This window comes from Alexandromys fortis, unplaced genomic scaffold, assembly GCF_014885135.2.
Source record: "Alexandromys fortis isolate MF-2015 unplaced genomic scaffold, M_Fortis_MF-2015_v1.1 scaffold_72, whole genome shotgun sequence".
NCBI lineage: Eukaryota > Metazoa > Chordata > Mammalia > Rodentia > Cricetidae > Alexandromys > Alexandromys fortis.
In genome coordinates this window covers 9,189,862-9,208,398 of record NW_026067969.1, presented here as the reverse complement: position 1 = coordinate 9,208,398, position 18,537 = coordinate 9,189,862, and the positions used below count along the sequence as shown (strand labels likewise).

General features: G+C 47.4%; 1 protein-coding gene across 11 annotated transcripts in view; it reads left to right on the top strand.

The window, feature by feature from the left end:
• Positions 1-67: 67 nt before the first annotated feature.
• Ralgps1 (Ral GEF with PH domain and SH3 binding motif 1) overlaps positions 68-18,537 on the top strand; it is a 251,711-nt gene continuing 233,241 nt past the window's right edge. For 5 of the 11 annotated variants that reach the window (XM_050154886.1, XM_050154887.1, XM_050154882.1 and 2 more), the window contains exon 1: positions 69-2,453. The gene's annotated coding sequence lies outside the window, so the exon portion shown is untranslated. Of the gene's footprint in view, positions 2,454-2,746; positions 2,769-11,677; positions 12,053-18,537 lie in introns of those variants that run through there. The other 6 variants (XR_007594100.1, XM_050154890.1, XM_050154889.1 and 3 more) reach the window with 6 other exon arrangements.

The following is an 18,537-nucleotide window of genomic DNA, read 5'->3' as shown; positions in this document are numbered from 1 at the left end:
ACTTAAAGTTCTTGTCAAATAGATCTTTCACTTCCTTGGTCAGAGTTACCCCAAGATATTTTATACTATTTGTGGCTATCGTGAAAGGTGATGCTTCTCTGATTTCCCTCTCTGTTTCCTTATCCTTAGTGTATAGGAAGGCAACTGATTTTTTGGAGTTGATCTTGTATCCTGCCACATTACTAAAGGTTGTTTATCAGCTGTAGGAGTTCTTTGGTAGAGTTTTTGGGGTCGCTTATGTATACTATCATATCATCTGCAAATAACGAAAGCTTAACTTCTTCCTTTCCAATACGAATCCCCTTATGCTGTCTTATTGCTATTGCTAGAACTTCAAGCACTATATTTTTTGCTGTTGTTGTTTGAGACAGGGTTTCTCTGTGTAGCCCTAGCTGTCCTGGAACTCACTCTATAGACCAGGCTGGCCTTGAACTCACAGAGATCCGTCTGCCTCTGCCTCCAGACTGCTGGGATTAGAGGTTTGTGCCATCATTGCCCTGCAAAATAATCTTTAAAAAATATTTTTAAAATGCACTTTAAAATTGTGTGTGTGTGTGAGAATATTTACATACAATTGCAGGTTCCTGTGGAAGAAGAGGCCAGAGGTGACAGCTTGACCTGGATTTGGAGTTATAGGTAGTTGTGAGACACCTGATATGAGTGCCTAGAACTGAAGTTGGATCCTCTACCAGAGCAGTACACACTCTTATCTGCTGAGCCAGCTCTCCAGCCTCCCTAACATTCATCCGCCATAAAGAATCTGAGCATGCAAAAATAGCTGGCATGTGTGCACACATCTAGTTGCTGACACAATCAGGGCTTGGACTCAAGCAGCAGGTCCCTCTAAGCTTTATAATAATTTATAAATATTTATCAAAACAGTTACAGTTGTTTTTATTTTGTGTGTGGTTTGTATGTGTGCAGGTGATGCACGCTCACGAACTTGCAGAGGCCAGAGGAGGATGTCAAGTGTCCGGCTCTACACTCTCCCTCTTATTCCCTTGAGACAGTGTCTCAGGCTGAACCTGGCAGTCAGCAGACCACAGCAAGTCTCCTGCTTTCATCGCCCAACCCTAAGCAGTAGGGCTACAGGTAGCTGCACAACCATGCCCGTCTTCTTATGTGTGTTCTGAGCACTTGAACTTAGGTCTTCTTGCTTGGCCACCAAACACTCTTCCCTAATCTCCCTCAAGTTTTTGCACTCTGTTCTCACCCTACACATCTCTGGATTCAGCATCTTCCAGAACCATCACATCATGCATCTTTTTGGTTTATTTAAGGGAAACAGTTGAGACTATTCTTTGATCATTACTGTGTTCTTAATGCAAAATAGTAGACGTTTGCCTCAGAGATGCTGTATTCCACCACCATACACCAGAAGGTTTAAATTTGCTGACTCTATTGTTTCCCCCCTCCCTCTTCTTTTGGATAGTGCAATCGAAATCTTTCTATAGGCTAATGCTACAGCACCACGAATTACAAAGGTATCAAAGCGATGATCTTGTCTACATGTCTAAGAAGCATCCTACCTCCTTTCTTTGGTAGGCATGACAGAATTTTGCTGTGGTTCCCGACCTTCAGGCCTTCACAGCCGTCCCTGTCTTGCACGGTCTTTATAACTCGCCACCTGTGTCTTTTAGCCTATGACTCAACCTCTGTTCACTGCACATACCTGGCCCAGCGTAAAAGGCCTGGGTGCAGGGAGACAGCTTTTAGGCCTACCCCCCTTTGAATCTGGTATGGTCTTGGGCAAGACCCTCCTCAGGCCTGACTTTTACTAGCTGTGAAATACATGGATCAGCCCCAAGAACCCCAAAGTGTGTTACTGGACTGTGATTATCTCTGAGTCGTAAAGAATGGGTGCTAAGGTGGTGATGTCTTGCTCACAAAGCCATTTTTTTGTTGTTGAAAACGAGAAACTCTAGGTAGAAATTTAAGTGGGTGAGGTCTGGAAGGATGCGTGCAGAATAAGCGCACAGCTATTTCAATGCAGGGGGTGGGCGTGGCGGGTGGTTGTGTCCGAAGAGGGTGGCCCAACATCCCTGCAAACCTTAGCGTCTGGAGGCTGAAGCCCAGGCCGAGGCCGGTGGGGGACCGCTGCTGCAGCGGCTGCGCACTGGCTTTACCAGTCGGTTCATTTGCGTGTCTCCGCCCCTGCGACAAGCTGGTTGGAGGAGCTCGGTGTGGTGCTTCACTCTGATTGGCTGATCCGCCTGCCGTTCAGGTCCGGGAGCGGACGGTTCCTACTGCGGCTGGGCACCGGCTGGGCTCCCGCGTCGGCCCCGCGTTTCAAGCTTGCGCCCGGCCTGTCCTCAACCCGGCTTGGCCCGGCCCCAGTCTCGGAACGAAGGCGCCGCTGCCGCTGGGCCTTTCGCAGAGCCATGAGGAAGCGGCGGCAGCCACTGTGGCTCGCGTCAAGGTGACCAGCCGGGACTGCAGCGGCGAGAGAGGCGGTGAGAGGAGCCGCTGGCGGGGCGGGGTGGGGCGGGGTGGGGCGGGGCCCGGGGCTCGAGTAGCTGCAGGTGCGGGGGGCGGGACCCTAGGTCTGAGGGGCCGGGGCGGGGCCTGGGCTCGAGGGGCGGAGCTATGGCCGGCTCGGGTCCCAGGGGCGCGAATGACAGCGTGTGGGGGGTGGTGACGGGAAAGGGCGCAGCTGCGGGAGGCGGGGTCGGGAGCCTGGGCTAGGCGCAGGGGTCTTGGGCGGGCTCCAGGTCCCAGGGGCGGGAACTAGAACGTGTGTGCGGGCTAGAGGCGGAGAAAGGGCTCAGGTGCGGGGGAGGTGGGGCGGCAGTGGGAGGGGGCTGCGAGGGAGCCGGGGAAAAAGCACAGGTGCAGTGGGCGGGGCTGGGGAAAACCCTGTAGGGGCGGGGGGCGGGGCTGAGGATTGTTGGCTGGTCCGGAAGCCGGGCCGCAGGTGAGGAGCTGCGGGAGGGTGAGTGGGTCCCACCCCGGAGAAGGGAAGCTGCCCTCTCCGCCGTCCAGGCTTTGGCTTCTCTGAGGGCTCTGGAGGGGCTGGCCAGGTCTGCCTGTGTCTTTGCGGAGTGGCACTGGGATCGCAGCTCCCCTGGTTAATAGGCCGGCTGCTTCCCTGTGCCACGCCAAGCCCTAAGTGCGGCGTGCTATTTTTTTTTTTTTTAAACTCCCCTGTTGCTGTTGAAGGGGCATGGCTGGATTGCGGGGTGGTTGGCGTTCATTGGTTGATCGGTTGTTGGAAAATGTATGCTCTTCTAGGTAGTCATTGGTGCGATGCTCGGAAGGGGTCTGGATTGTTGACTGCAGGCAGCAGATGCTCTTGCAGTTCTTCAGAGGGCTGGTCTCAAAAAGATAGCGTGGTGAGGGTGAAGAGGCGGAACTTGAGCCAAAACTCAGCTTTCTGGCTCTGTGACGCCTGGGAGTTATTTTTGCCTTTTTGAGTGTTTTGTTGTTTGCAACATGAGCATCCCGATGCCTAATTGTGACCTTCCAAGGGCCAGAAGGGAATTGCTTGACAAAAGGTGACATGAGGCCTCTTTCTTGAGTGTTTGGAATGAGGTTTGTGGTGAGGCACCCTCCTCCAAACTAGTGGAGTTTCAGATCATGGTGCTCCCTGAGAGGCTTGGAGCTGGCTACTGCGGCCTGGGGAACCACTGTCAATGAAAAGTGAAGTGTGTTTAGTTGTTGGCTGACCTTTAGACCCCAGGCTCAGGGAGGGCTCTATGCTGATGGATTAGGCTTATAGTGGAGCCTTATGGAATGCTCCCACTCCCATTCAGCTTGATTCTGCCATGCTCCAGAAGGAAGACTTCAGGATGAAGAGCACCATGGACCTTCATTAGGTGTTTACCGAGACAGAGAGAAGGGAGAGAGACGATATGGCTCCTTGCTTCAGAAGTATCCTTTATCTGCATGTGACCTTTGGTTACCCGGTGTTACCTCACTAGCAGTTGGCCAATCTGACCTGCGGTCCTTTCTGTCCGTGCCATGTGGACAGACACTTCTTTTTTCTTTTTTTCTTTTTTTTTTTGGTTTTTCGAGACAGGGTTTCTGTCCTGGAACTAGCTCTTGTAGACCAGGCTGGTCTCGAACTCCCAGAGATCCGCCTGCCTCTGCCTCCCGAGTGCTGGGATTAAAGGCGTGTGCCACCACCGCCCGGCTTGGACAGACACTTCTTGCTGGCTTAAATTTGTCTTCATTTTAGAAGCTCGGGACTTTTGGGGACCAAACACCATAGTGCTGGCCTCCCTTACTACACCTGGTATGGTGATCCAGTGGTAATATGGACATGTCTCAGGGATAGGCACTTGTGTGGCAGGTGGTATGACTAGAAGGGGCATGAGTGGGTTGTTCCACCCTGTCTTGGCAGAAGCTATACAAGTGTCTCTTAGGAGCTGCCTTTCATGTCTTATGTGTCAGAGTGAAGCCCCAAGCCTGGTGGCTAACAATAAGAGCACATGCCAGAAAATAAGATGATTCATTTTTCTTTCTTCTTAAAAGTGTTTTTATTGTATTTATTTTGTGTTTGTGCATGTGGGAGTCTGTCCTCTGCTTCTACCATGTGGGTCCCAGGTATCAAACTCAGATGTTCAGACTTGGTGGTAGGCATCTTTAATTTCTGAGCCATTTCACAGGCCCCATGATTGGCTTTTCAATTTGCTATTGGGGGTGCTAGCATTCAGAGCTGAGAAAAAACTGCATAATAGAAAACTGTTACCTCTAAAACCAGTGTGGTCTGTCCCCAGCCTCCTCCTTTCCACTCTGGCTTGGTGGACAGGCAGATTGTCTTGGAGCTCCCACTGTTCTTCCTGCTGTGTGACCTAGTACCAGCTTTTATCTTCTCAGAGCTTTGGGTTCCTTATTTGTAAATATTAAGAAGAAGCCTGAATACCTTGTAAAAGTGTTGTGAAGGATCAGTAAGCTATCCGAAGGTGCTTCAGTGACTTGGCACCAGTCTTGGTACCTTTCTCTTCCTGCCCTGTCCCCTCCTGCCAGCTTCCAACAGCTATTACTAAGAACAGCACGTGACATGCAAGGAGTTGAGGACCAGGGATTCTGAGGCCTCTGCTTCTTACATAACCTTCAACAAGTCTCCTTCCCTTCCCAGACCTGCGTTTTCTTAGCTGAGTGGGAGAATGCTGGACTGTGCGATCCTTGGGAGTGTTAGCTCTGGCTTCTGATGGCAAGCTGAAAATCTTCACACCTTTCAGAAGAGCAGGAAAGCAGAAGCCAGTGACCGTGGTTTAGTTCTTTTAAAAGTACCTGTATAGGAGCTGAAGAGGTGCCTCAGTATTTTGGACACTTGGTAATCTTCCAGAGGACCTGAGTTCAGTTCCTAGCGCCCACATCAGACAGCTCACAACTGCCTGTTTCAGAAAATAAAACGGAGCAGTATAGCCTCTGTTTGGCAGCAGGTAGGGAGTTACCAAATCTTAAAGGAGCAGATGAAGGATGTTCTCTAGGAAACTGCTCTGGCTGACTGTCAGCACCGCTTGCAAGTCTGTTGCTGTGCCATTAGCATGGGTTTTGTCTGTTGCACAAGAGTGTCAAGGCCAGGTGTAGTGGTGCACATCTTTAATCCCAGCATTCATGAGACAGAGGCAGATAGATCTCTGTGCTTTCAAGGCCAGTCTGGTCTACACAGTGAGTTCCAGGCCCCTCAGGATTACATAGACCTGGTCTCAAAGAAAATAATCTATAAAAGCTATGAAACAGGAAGAGTTAAATTGGGATGAGGATTGGGAGGGCAGGGAAAGGGAATACAGGGAGGGATAAATAAAGTCTTAGGGAAACCTACTATAGAAGCTTCCATACATGTGTGTGTATATGCATGTATCTATACATATATTACACACACATATATACATAATACTTATATAAAAAGTTAAGATAGGGTTACCCTGTAACGGCATACCAGTGACCCACTTGATACCTCAGACTAACAAATAAAAGTTCAGTTCCAGGAATTAGTTAACCTCTTTTAGAGTTGTTGGCCAGTGAGATTCCTTAGACCCTCAAACACTATAGGCTATTGCCAGTGCTATTGGTTACTCTTCAAAACTTGATGTTAAGACCCTGTTGCTGAAGATACCACATACTTGGATCATAGAACATGGAGAAACCAAACTGATAGTCATCTGGAAGCTTCATTCCTACTGGCCACTTCCATAGTCCTGGTATACCCTTCCAGCTATGCATACCGTCAGAGGAGAAAAGTAATCTTCAGTCCTACTCAACTAAGCACCCTGTGAACTCAGTGATTTGCCTGGCAAGACATGACCACAGGCACACTAGTGGCATAAATGTCGTGGTAGATTCCAGTCATTTTCTAACTGGACTTGAGGCTTGCTCTGCAAGATGAAACCAATACCTGGAACTATTATGGGGCCAAGAACCTGTGGCTAGACAAGGTCATATGCCCCAGGTAAGAACCTACTAAGTGATTTTGCTAAATAGACAGTATTAAACCAACTCCTAATACTTATTGTTATACCTGTAGAGTAGAACATCCCTCAACCCTCATCAGGGAAGCTGCTTCTTAGAGTAGATAGATGGTAGTTAACACAAACTCACAACTGGTTAAGATGCAGAAAATCAGAGACAGTGGAGTACTCAACCCTAGGGGGACCCCTGTATCACATCCCTTCTCCTAAGGCTCAAGGATCGTTAAAGAGGAAGGGGGTGGAAAGACTGAGGAGCCGCAGGTGGTGGGTGACGATGAGAGAGCAGTGTCCTCCAGACACAGTAGGGAAGCTGCACACAGGAACCCAGCATTCGTGCCAGCATGCACAAGACCCATGCAAGTCTAAGCTAGACCAAATTCCATCATGGAAAGGGGAGGTGGGCATGAAGTTCCACTCCTGGCTACAGAGCAGTTGGCAATTGATAGCTGCTGGAAGAGGTGAAAATCAGTTTTCCTTAAGTGTAGTCGTTTGCCATACGCTAAGGCATTTTCCACACGTCTAAGAATATATGTGCAGCACACGTTGGACTTGGATGGGTTTAAAACAAAAACAAAGAGGAAACAGAATTGAATGGGTAAGGAAGGGGTGGATTTGGGAGGAGTTGGGGTGAAATGATCAAAACACATTATAGAAATTCTCAAAGAACTAGTAAAAAATGAAGGAAAGCAAAGCCTTCCTACAGCCCTGCCTCACTACACACTGAGCTCATGCAGTCTTTGTTCACATAGTCTCTCTTGGTCACAGTCATTGCTTTTAAATAGTGTGGTAAAATTTTTATCTCTTAAGAAGTTTAAACAAAAATTACAGGGATTATTTTAAGCAAGTAGGGAGCTCAGCTGGGAGGTGTCTGTCTGAGTTTCTAGTCCTCTCCCTGGAGGCAGCTGCTGTGAGCAGTTTTGTTGTTGTTGTTGTTGTTTATTCTGTTTTTTTTTCTATTGTAGCAGTTTATACAGATTTCCCCCTCCCCACCTTGTGTATTCACTTTCTCTTTTGAAAGTGGTTTCAACAGTAGAGAATGTTCCTGCTGGTACATAGAATTCCTCTGATACTGTAAGCACTGGTTTTTCATCCCCCCCACCCCATGGTGTTTACTCAGCCCTGGTTAGCAGGCATTATTTAGAAGACTAACAAAAGATGCCCTCCCCCTTTTTTTTCTCTAGGAATGAAATGGCTTTGGTCCCAGTGAACAATAGGTTAAAGGGCAGTCCATGTATCTGGATGTGAGACAGAGAACTGAAAGAGAAAGGAAAAGGGATTTGGTTGCTGACAATTAAGAGTTGATTTTCATTTAGTCCTTGATTTGAAGTCTAGCCCTGGCACTTACTGACTGTATGATAGTAGCAACTTACTTACTGGTCCCGCATCTTGGTTTCCTTGTCTGTAAGATGGGTGGTGGTGGTCAGATTTATCTCTGGGGTTGTGCAGAGGAGAGAACATCATTCTAGCAGAACATGCGCAACAAAGCTGCAGGCCATGTAGATGCCTGGAGCAGGTGGGCTGCTGTGGCTCACAGCCCAAAGTAGACTCTAGTTTTTGCCAGTAGATGCTCACTGGGCAGTTAAGCGTGAGTGTAGAGATACAGTTTGTAGGTGTGGTGGTTTGAAAGAAAATGTCCCCTAAAGGGAGTGGCACTATTAGATGTGGCCTTATTGAAGTAGGTGAGGCTTTGTTGGAGGATGTGTGTTACTGTGTGGACAGGCTTTGAGGTCTCTTTTGCTCAAGCTTCACTCAGTGTAACGACACTCAGTCTACTCCTGTTGCCCTCTGATCAAGATGTTTCGAGCACCATGTCTGCTTACATGCTGCCATTGTTCCCTACCATGGTAATAATGGACTCAACCTCTGAAACTGTAAGCCACCAGCCACCCCAATTAAATGATTTCCTTATTGTGGCCATAGTGTCTTTTCACAGACAGTAGGCATACAGACATGGCATGTGTGTGTGTGTTACTGGTTCACTGGATGAACCAGACATGGCTTTTTTTTAAAAGAATTATTTATTATGTATACAATATTCTGTCTGTATACAATATTCTCTTCTTCCTGCAGGCCAGAAGAGGGCACCAGACCCCATTACAGATGGTTGTGAACCACCATGTGGTTGCTGGGAATTGGTCCTCCTGTCTGTTCTTATGCCAATACCAGGCTGTTTTCAGTACTGTAGCTCTGTGGTAGAATTTGAAGTCAGGGATTGTGATGCCTCCAGAAGTTTTTTTTTACTGTACAGGATTGTTTTGGCTATCCTGGGTGTTTTGCTTTTCCATATGAAGTTGAGTACTGTTCTTTCGAGGTCTTTGAAGAATTTTGCTGGGATTTTGATGGGCATTGTGTTGAATCTGTCACCTACAGATTTTTAAAAGCGTTATTCATTTTACTTATGTGTATGCTTGCATGAGTTTTTGTGCACTATGTATGTGGAGGAGCCCATTGAGTATAGAAGAGTGTGTTAGATCCCCTGAATCTGGAGTAACAGGTGGTTGTGTATCTTTATGGGGGTGCTAGAAACCAAATTGTGGTTCTCTACAAGAGCAGCAAGTGTTCTTAATTGCTGAGCCATTTCTCTGAGTCATGGTAAGCATGCTGCTTGCCTGAGCTTTGGTAGGAGGTTAGGGTGGAAAGTACTGGGTGGGGATGAGTGTTTCATCTGCACTCTCTAGGACCCAGGGCCTGCATCCTTCTGCTGTGCTTCTGCAGAACTGCATTCATTTACTCTTTGGGGGAGGTTTATTTCCAAGTGTCAGAGAGGCTGACACACCCGTGCTTGAGGCACAGAGTCTGCACCGCTGTGAGTGCCTGGCCTCCAGGAAGTGCCTCCACCTCCGTCTTCTCACTTGTGCAGAGCTGTGGTAGTGCCTCCCTCTGTACGGCCCTCATGGGGTTTCCAAGAAATGGCACCAAACAGCACTTGGCAAAGAGCTCGCTCAAGAGCAACTCTACATGTGTGCTAGGACGAGGCTCTCTTTTCATCATGGCTACTGCTTTCTGGGATGCCTTTTGGGGGAATCACATGTGAAAGCTATGTGACTCATTGTTCAAGGATTGTGTTGACTCTCAGATGACTGGCAGTGGGGCTGGAACAGCCAGAAAGGTGGGCAGATTTTATTCTGCATTGGCGTGGCAGATGCAGGTCTTGATCTCAGAAAGTGGAGAGTACTAGAGAGAGATGCAGTTACCTTTGGGCTGAAGCTGTCCAGGAAATCCCTGGCCTGGCCCTCCTGCTTCATTGTTGTATCGTCTATGTTGTGTCCTTTATATGTAGCATATCTTCTCCCCTGTGTGTGTGTTTATGTTTGTGTTGTGTGTGTCTTCCATATGCAAACTGTGCCCATGGAAGATAGAACAGTACAGCAAATCCTCTGGAAATGCAGTTAGAGGCAGTTGTTAGCTACCATGTGAGTGCTGGGAACTGAACCCAGGTCCTCTGGAAGAGCAGCCACTTTAACCACTGAGCCATCTCTCCAGCCCCATATTTAGATATTTTTATTATAAGGTTTGAGTTTAATGTTAAGACAGTTATTTAACAGTTGGAAGTAAATTTAAATGGTTGGCCGTGACAGTCACAAGTTTCTTGAAATGACTTCATTTGGGAAAGAAGGAGCGATTAAAGAGCATCTTTAAGTCCACAATTATTGAGTCCAGTCATTCTCACCCACTCTTGTGGAATCTGGTAAGTAGGGCAAGGGAAATCTCTTAGTACAGTTTTGAATTAAATATTTATGGAAAACAATATATTCAGAAGAGCTTGTTTTGCTTCTTTGTGCTAATAAAATTTGTTATATGGAATTAGTGACTTTCACTGTTTTAAGACATTTCCTTCATTCTGTGTTCTCTATAGCTTCTCCCTCTCTCCCTTACTCTCCTTCCTCCCTCCCTCCCTCCCTCCCTCCCTCCCTCCCTTCTGGTATTTATTTGTCCCAGAGTGGCTTTGAATTCATTATGTGGCCAAGGGTGCCTTTGAATCTCTGATACTCCCATCCCCACTTCCCAAGTGCTAGGATTACAGGTGTGATCATTTCTGGTTTAAGCCTTTCTTTCCTGGCACCATATCTGTGACTCTTCAAGTCCAGTAACATTTGTAGATTGCCCCCTCCAGGTCTTCCACAATGTTGTGGTGTCATGGAATGACACCATGTGACCATTGACAATTTGTGAATCTCCCCTCCGGTAAGGTAGAATGGCTGGGGTAGTCAGAAGGACCTGAGAATGCCATTCCCAGTGCCTAAACCCTTCTGCGTGTCTAATTCCTTAAAGAAAGAAGACCAAGTCATTAGCCAGGCCTGCAGACAAACTCTTTAAATAAGTGGCTGGGTCCATGGTGCAGGATCTACAGTGCCAGGGATTGGCTCTTTTGCTCACCAGTGGGTATCTGATGGTTAGTTAAATGTATGAAGAATGAACTGATGAAGAAAATGGACTGATTTAAGTCCATAAAACAAGAAGGTGTTGGCTCAGAGGTCCCCTCCATCCTGTAATATTGGAGCACTTTACAAGCGCTCAGAATATCCCAGTGACAGTTAGCTCCACTTCATGTTGATTGGGCAGGGTAGGCAAGGTAGATGTGATGCACCTAAGACAGTGGGAGCTCAAGAGGGGTTGATTATCCAACGTGTGGCTATGAGAGAATTGGTTCTTTTGCCCCTGTAGGTGCCTCTTTTCACACCCCAGAGACCCTAAAGTATAATCTGATACTCACCTGGTGGAGTCACGGGTGAGGTGAGGAAATGGAGCTGTATTGGATAAAAACACCTATTATAGTTTTGCTTGATTTTTATGTATTTTAAATTTCCTCTCATTGGATTTAGGGAGTTAAGTTCAAATTGAAGTGTTAGGACTTTGTAGTAAACAGCATGAGGTGTGTGCTTGGTGCCTGATGACCAGAGTTAGGATTCGGGTTCTGTGTTAGAAAGGGTTTCAATTAGAAGTTATTTGCTGATTGGTGTGTGGCCTCCTTGCTGACTTGCTAGTTTTTTTTTTAAGTAACTTATCTTGGGCACCTTTGCACTTAGCACCCCACACCTTTGTGCTTATTGGGTGGAGTGTCAGTCTGGAGGTTCATGCTTCTGCCCTTCCCAGATGAGGGCAGAGACTTTACTGCTCAGTGGCCCTGGTTTCTCAGCCATGTGAGCACACCCATTGGCTGCAATGATCTTGCAGCAGTTGCTAACTGTTGTACATGACTGCTAATAAACCATGTCAGCAATTAAGGGTTCATCTCAGATGACAACCTCTGAAGCGGGTGTTTTGTTGAGTCGTCATTGTGAGTGCAAGGGAGCAGGACTAAGCCCTGAGTGTGGGGCTCTGCTGTCTCTCTGGTGATGGTGGCTGACAAAGAAGAAAATGTCTCTGTTCTTCGACTTCCATCATGAGTCTGGGCTGGCGGTTGTGGGGGAGTTTCTTAGGCTTGGAAAGGTCTTGGAACCCAGTTTTATTAGCATACCCAGTGGTGCTCCTGGAATAGGGAGGAACAGCCTGAATTTTGGAAAAAATCACCAGTGTGGAGCCAGAATTTGCCCTGAGGAGTTCCCTGGTGTATGTACATCCTTCCTAACCAGGGAAGCCCAGGATTGAGGGAGCGTGAAGGAGCTGGAAGTGTCAGACCACACCTGCAGCCAAAGGTAGAGGGAAGCCTTGCTCCTCGTTCTTCCTGTCCTGCCATCTGTCTATCTCTCTGTCTACTTGTGCAGTCCATGTTGGGGCTAGGGAGTTGACACTGTGCTGGCTGTGGAGCAGTAGGAACCAGCCCTGTCCCCTCTTGTACAAATATTAGGTGACTAAGCACAGAGCAGTAATAAATCAGCAGCCCAGTGTGGTGACATTTTGTCTGTCATCCAACACTTAAGAATTGGAGGCATAGCCAGCTATGGTGGCACACCCCTTTAATTGCAGCACTCAGGAGGCAGAAGCAGGCAGATCTCTGTGAGTTCAAGTACAGCCTAGTCTACAGAGCAAATTACAGGACACATTACACAGAGAAACCCTGTCTTGAAAACCCAAAAAGAAAAAAAATACCTCAAAAGTTGGAGGCCGGAGAATGCCAGTTTGGCCAGTGTTAAGGACAAGGGAGAGATGAATCCCGGTCCTAGGAAATGACATTGCTTGAACTGAGCTAGAAATCTCTGCCATGCTGCTCAGGACTGTCCACCTGTCAGCTAATCTTCTCCTTCTGGGCTGTTGTCTGGCTGCTTCCTCACTTCTTGAGGGAATGGTGGGATGCCTTGATTCACTAGTGGTTTTTAGTCATGTTGTGCACATCTGTGGAGCATGCAGCAGGGCTCTACACTGTGTCACTGCCTTGGGGACTGTGGTCTTAATGGGCAGGAGATAGTTAATGAGAATAGGGCAGTGTTGGGAGAGGCCACACTTGGGAATGGAAGCTCCTGAGACCACACATGTTTCAGGTCTCAGAGAAAGGCTTCAGCTTTCTGAGTGCAGTGCATCTTGGGTAGGGGGTGCATTTGGGCAGCTACACATAAGTAGGGGTGAACTGGTGTGGTGGTCAGGCCAGTGTGTTTTGAATGTGTGGTTGAATGAGAAACTGGGAGGAAGTGCTGGTGGAAGGAGGCTTCAAAGAGAGGCTCAGCAGATAGCGAGCATGCATTTAGACCTTTTCCTGGGATCGATGGTTCCAGGCCCTGTCACTGCTGACACTGGTGTACTGTGAAGGATGATGGCAAGAAGAAGGTAGACACCAGGAGATGATGGATGCTTTTACCAGAGTCCAGATGCCAGGTCCTCGTCTTGGCCATGGGTGGATGTTTGTATGAAGCCAAAGTGGCCAACCCTTGCATGGTGATGTAGTAAGGAAGGAGGGTGATGTCAGAGGTAGTTGGTCTTCGCTTGATGATGTAGTAGGGAAGGAGGGTGATGTCAGAGGTAGTTGGTCTTCGCTTGATGATGTAGTAGGGAAAGAGAGTGATGTTGCTGTTTTGCTTTGTTGACAGGAGATGGAGGGTGGGTTCAGTCACTGAGAAATGGAGTTTGAAAGGAATATTAGGTGGGGAGGAAGAAGGCAGTGAACTGGAGTCTGGCAATTTTGAGTCTGGGGAGCCATGTGCACCTTGGCTGGACTGTTCATTGGTGTTTGATCCACTCACTTGGTACTAGAAGAGACTTCTTGCTGAACATGTTTGTTGTTGGGAACATCAGCAGCTGGCAGCGCCAGGGAGAGGGAAGCTGACGTTCTTCACGGGGGCTTCCAAATGCCTTCTGGATAGGTCATTCTTAAGTTATGACCCCTGGGGTTTGCTGTAGGGGATGAGGGATTGCTCAGGAGGGCTGTGTGGTAAGCATGGGATATGAGTGCCAGTATGGGGACTCTGGGGCACAGTGGAAGGGCTGGGGGGAGGGGCAAGAGGAAGCGTGGTCAACTAAGAAGGAAGACCATGGTGCAGGCACCTGCCTCTGCCTCCTTCCATCAGGGTCTTTCTCCTGCCCCCGAACTGGACCCTTTTGTGTTGGCAACATCAGAGTTTCCTTCTCTCATGCTGTGGTGTTCATCAGTCAGTTATGTCCTGACTTCCAAAGAATTTACCTTTATTTTCCCTGAGTGAAGACTAAGAGAAGGTTTTTGCTGCAGCCAGTCTCTTAGACAACCTCAAGAAATTATTGAAGCCTTCTGTTGCTGGCCCCGTGGGAAGAAATCTCAGGCCCCAGAGCAGGAAGAGTGTCATCCCCCAATCTGCCCAACATTCTGGGGTTCAGGAAGGATCTGCAATTCTAGTGGAAGGGTGTGCATCTGGATCTAGGATAGGCTGCTCATCAGAACTGTTGGAAGAGGACCTGAGAAGGGATTTAAGCAATTCCGATGGACTAATGTGGTTTGAGGTGTCACAGAGTACACAAGGTCTACCCAGTCTGCTGTGGGCTAGAGAGACTGTTGAACTGGTCAAATTGGAGGTTTCAATAGGCTTGAGACCCTGACTGAAATCAGTTGACAGAAGTAGCTGATGGGCCAGTGGGAAGCTGGTCTGTGACCAGGAACCTGAGAGCTGAGTGGAGCTGAGGCACTGACCCGTGTACTGGAAGCTGCAGGCACAGAGTAGTGACAGGAGAGGCACACGTGAGGGATACAGCTGGCCTAAGTGCTGGCTGGGAAGGAAGAGGAAAAGTGGCTATGTTGATTGAGCTGAGAAGGAAACAGTGGCTGGAATGTGAGGCAGGGGATCAGGAACGCGTGCACCAGGCAGTCCTTGAGAGATAAGGCAGAGGGGTGGTTCAAACCTGGGGTCAGTCTGAGCTGAGCTCAAATCCTTTGTCCAAATACTCAATTCCAGTGAGAGTACTCCAGCTGGTGGGCGGTTCTAGGTGAGTTACATAACCTTCCCAGGCCTGTTAGCTCACTTGATTATTTATCTATCTATCTATCTATCTATCTATCTATCTATCTATCTATCTATCTATTTATTTATGTTTTTCGAGACAGGATTTCTCTGTAGCTTTGGAGCTTATCCTGGAACTAGCTCTTGTAGATCAGGCTAGCCTCGAACTCAGAGATCTGCCTGCCTCTGCCTCCCAAGTGCTGGGATTAAAGGCATGTGCCACCACTGCCTGGCGATTTTAATTTTTTAATTAACATTTATTTTATTGTTATTGTGTGTGCAAGTATATGGTATGTGTGTGTGTATACATGGTGTACCAGTACACAGGTGGAGGAGGACAACTCTGGGAGTCAGTTTTCTATGGTGTGTGTGTGTGTGCGCGCGCATGTATACATGGTACACAGGTGGAGGAGGACAACTCTGGGAGTCAGTTTTCTATGGGGTGTGTGTGTGTGTGTGTGCATGTATACATGGTACACAGGTGGAGGAGGACTTGTTTTCTTCTTCCATGTGGTTTCTGGAGATCAAGCTTAGAGTTATGCAGCAAGTACGCACTTTACCTGCCTAGCCGCCTCACCAATCAGTGGTCTTAATGTGTACCCCAACTTGGCCATGAATTTGTGATTGATCGTTCTGTTCCTGCAGCTCAGGTGCTTGGATAAACTGGCTACCAGCTGTTTGTTCATCTTCAGTGTCTGCGATAGCAGTACCCACCTTAGACAGTCATTGTAAGGATTCATGGTATGTTATATGGACAAGATGCCTAGTGATGTGTAGATGATGGTGATGACGTTCACATCACCCGAACACCTTTTCAGACAGTTCCACTGAGTCAAACCAGTCAGACACAGGTGTGAAATCAGTGTCATCAAGTTCAGCTGTGTGAACATGTGCACAAGAGAAGGAAAACCAGATTCATAGGCACGGACAGTGTTGAGTGTAGTAGAGGAGCATGGTGGTTCATATTAACTAAGGTAGGAAGTCACAGAAAACACGTGTGATAGGAAATGATGCACAAGACCCCCAAACCTTGGTGGCGGGTCTAAGATGGCTGTGAAGGAGAGGGAAGACATTCCCATCCCTGCCTGGGTAACGAGGACAAAATGTTTCCATGAATCCTCACCCCCTCCCTGTGTCTGAGCTGGCATACATGGTAGGTGGAATTAGGATTGCTCCCTACCTTTACCCCAAAATTTCATTTTTATAACTGTGCTTGTTACAGAGTAACCTTTGCCAATGGGTAGTGAATGAATAGACTAAATAGATTAAAGTCAATCAGTTTCCTGCTCTTCCCAGAGCGTTTAAATAGCAATGACAAGATATATTCTAAATGTTGGTAAAGATGTAGCATGATGCCGGGCGGTGGTGGTGCACGCCTTTAATACCAGCACTCAGGAGGCAGAGGCAGGCGGATCTCTGTGAGTTCGAGACCAGCCTGGTCTACAAGAGCTAGTTCCAGGACAGGCTCCAAAACCACAGAGAAACCCTGTCTCGAAAAACAAAACAAACAAACAAAAAGATGTAGTGTGATTATATAAAATATGATAAAATGGTGCTGTTCATTTGGGAAAATGAGTTGGTTAAAATGTGAATTTCTTCCTTTGGTACTGGGTACCTAATCCAGAACCTTGTGCTTGCTAGGCAAGCACACCACTGACGGGAATTCCCACCTCCAGTATGTTAATTTTTTAAAGCAGTGAAATCATCTTCATTTGTACAGATTCTTGTTTCTTTCAATGTGTTTGGCTGATAGGTGTAAACATTGTGTTACCTTTTCTCATTGCTGTAACAAAATGCCTGAGTGGGGCACCTAAGGAAGGAGAGGTTTGAACTGGCTCACCGTGTAAGGCATAATCACCGTGTAAGGCATATAGTCCACCGTGGCAGGAAGTCATGACCTTGTCTGCCACCCAGAAGCAGAGAGGTGAATTCTGGTTCATGTCTATTCAGCCCCAGACTGCAGGACAGGGATAGTGCTGCCCACATTTAGAGTCTTTCCTTGTTACTTAAACCTCTCCGCAAATGTCCTCAGAGACTTCTGAGTGGGATTCTAAATCCAGTCAAGTGGGTAATGAAGGCTGAGCATCATATGGCTGTAGCTATTGTGAGTCACTTTCTCATTTAACTGTTATTCTTTGGGTTGGGCCACAATTGTTAGAAATGCAAGAGAAGCTGGGCAGTGGTGGTGCACGTCTCTAATCCCAGCACTCGGGAGGCAGAGGCATTTGGATCTCTAACTTGAGGCCAGCCTGTTCTACAGAGTGAATTCCAGGACAACCAAGGCTATAAAGAGAGACCCTGTCTCAAAAAAACAAAGCAACCCCCCCCACCACCACCAACAAAAAAGAAATGCAAGAGAATAAAGACATAATAAGATACAACTATTTTCTTCATATGTGAAAAGTTAGGAAGTTATTGGCTCAAAGTAGGTAAGGAGCATGCTGGGTCATAGACCTAAGTACTTTCTAAGTCTGAGGCTATCTCATGGCCTAAGATGGTTGCTTGAGCTCTAGTCTTTCCATCTGCATTCCAACTTTAGACATTTGAGGCCAACATGAGCTACAGTGTGAGACCCTATCTCAAAATAAGCAATCCAGAAAACAAAGAATGGACAGGTAGAAAAGGCAGAAAAACTAACCCCAGAGAGATGCACCAAGAAGAATCAGCCCGTAAGGAAGTTTGCCCATGAAACTGGAGCAGGTATCCTATCATCTACGTTGCTCTTTTGGGGAAGTCAGAGATGCCCTGAGAGATAAGACAACAGGCTGAGAAGAGAAGGGACTTACTGACCGAAGGATGCTAGAAAGTAAATCACACGTCAGCGTCAGAAGTTGCTGACTATCCTGGGACAGGAGGAAGAAAACTGAGGGGAGGCTTGGATGAGATGGGTCAGTGTGTGTCCTCCAGAGTGCCTAAGCTGGAGGTCAGGATGGGGCATTAGAAAGAATCCTCAATTATAAAACCAGAAAAAGACCCGAGTCTGCAGATTGTAAGGGATGACTGTGAACCAGACAAAAAGCAAAAATGAACCCATGATTTCTAGGTGAAATTTTAATTTCAAAGACAGACGCAATTTACACCCTTGCCAAAGAACCCTTCAGAGAAAAAAATACCCTGTCAACAGAGTTCATGTGCAGTGGAGCTGCCTAGGGCCAGTGGAGCAGTGCCATCCGGCTCGTGGGGAAGGAATAATGCCCGATGAGTGTTTGCTATCCAGCCGAGTTTCAGTTCACATCTGATTGTAACAGAGACCCTTCAGGTATTCCAGCACCCATCTTTTATGTGTAGTTTTTGCTACACCCACAGTAACACTGTTCCTGGGGGAAAATCTGATAGAAGGCATGCTCAGCAATTGAGAGGTGAGTCAGACCCCAAATCACATGCACTGTGACAATGGGAAAAGACCAGCAGAGTGGAGCCATTCCAGGCCTCAGCCACTTCTCAATAATTATGACTGTGATCATAAAATATAACACGAGGTCGGGCCAGTGGTGGTGCACGCCTTTAATCCCAGCACTAGGGAGGCAGAGGCAGGCGGATCTCTGCGAGTTCGAGGCCAGCCTGGTCTACAAGAGCTAGTTCCAGGACAGGAACCAAAAAAGCTATGGAGAAACCCTGTCTCGGTGTTCTATCAGGAACTCACCAAGGCCAACTGGCCTGGGTCTGAAAAAGCCCGGGTTAAAACCGGTCTCGCTGAACATAGTGGACAATGAGGATTACTGAGACCTCAAGAACAATGGCAATGGGTTTTTGATCCTACTGTACCTATTGGTTTCGTAGGA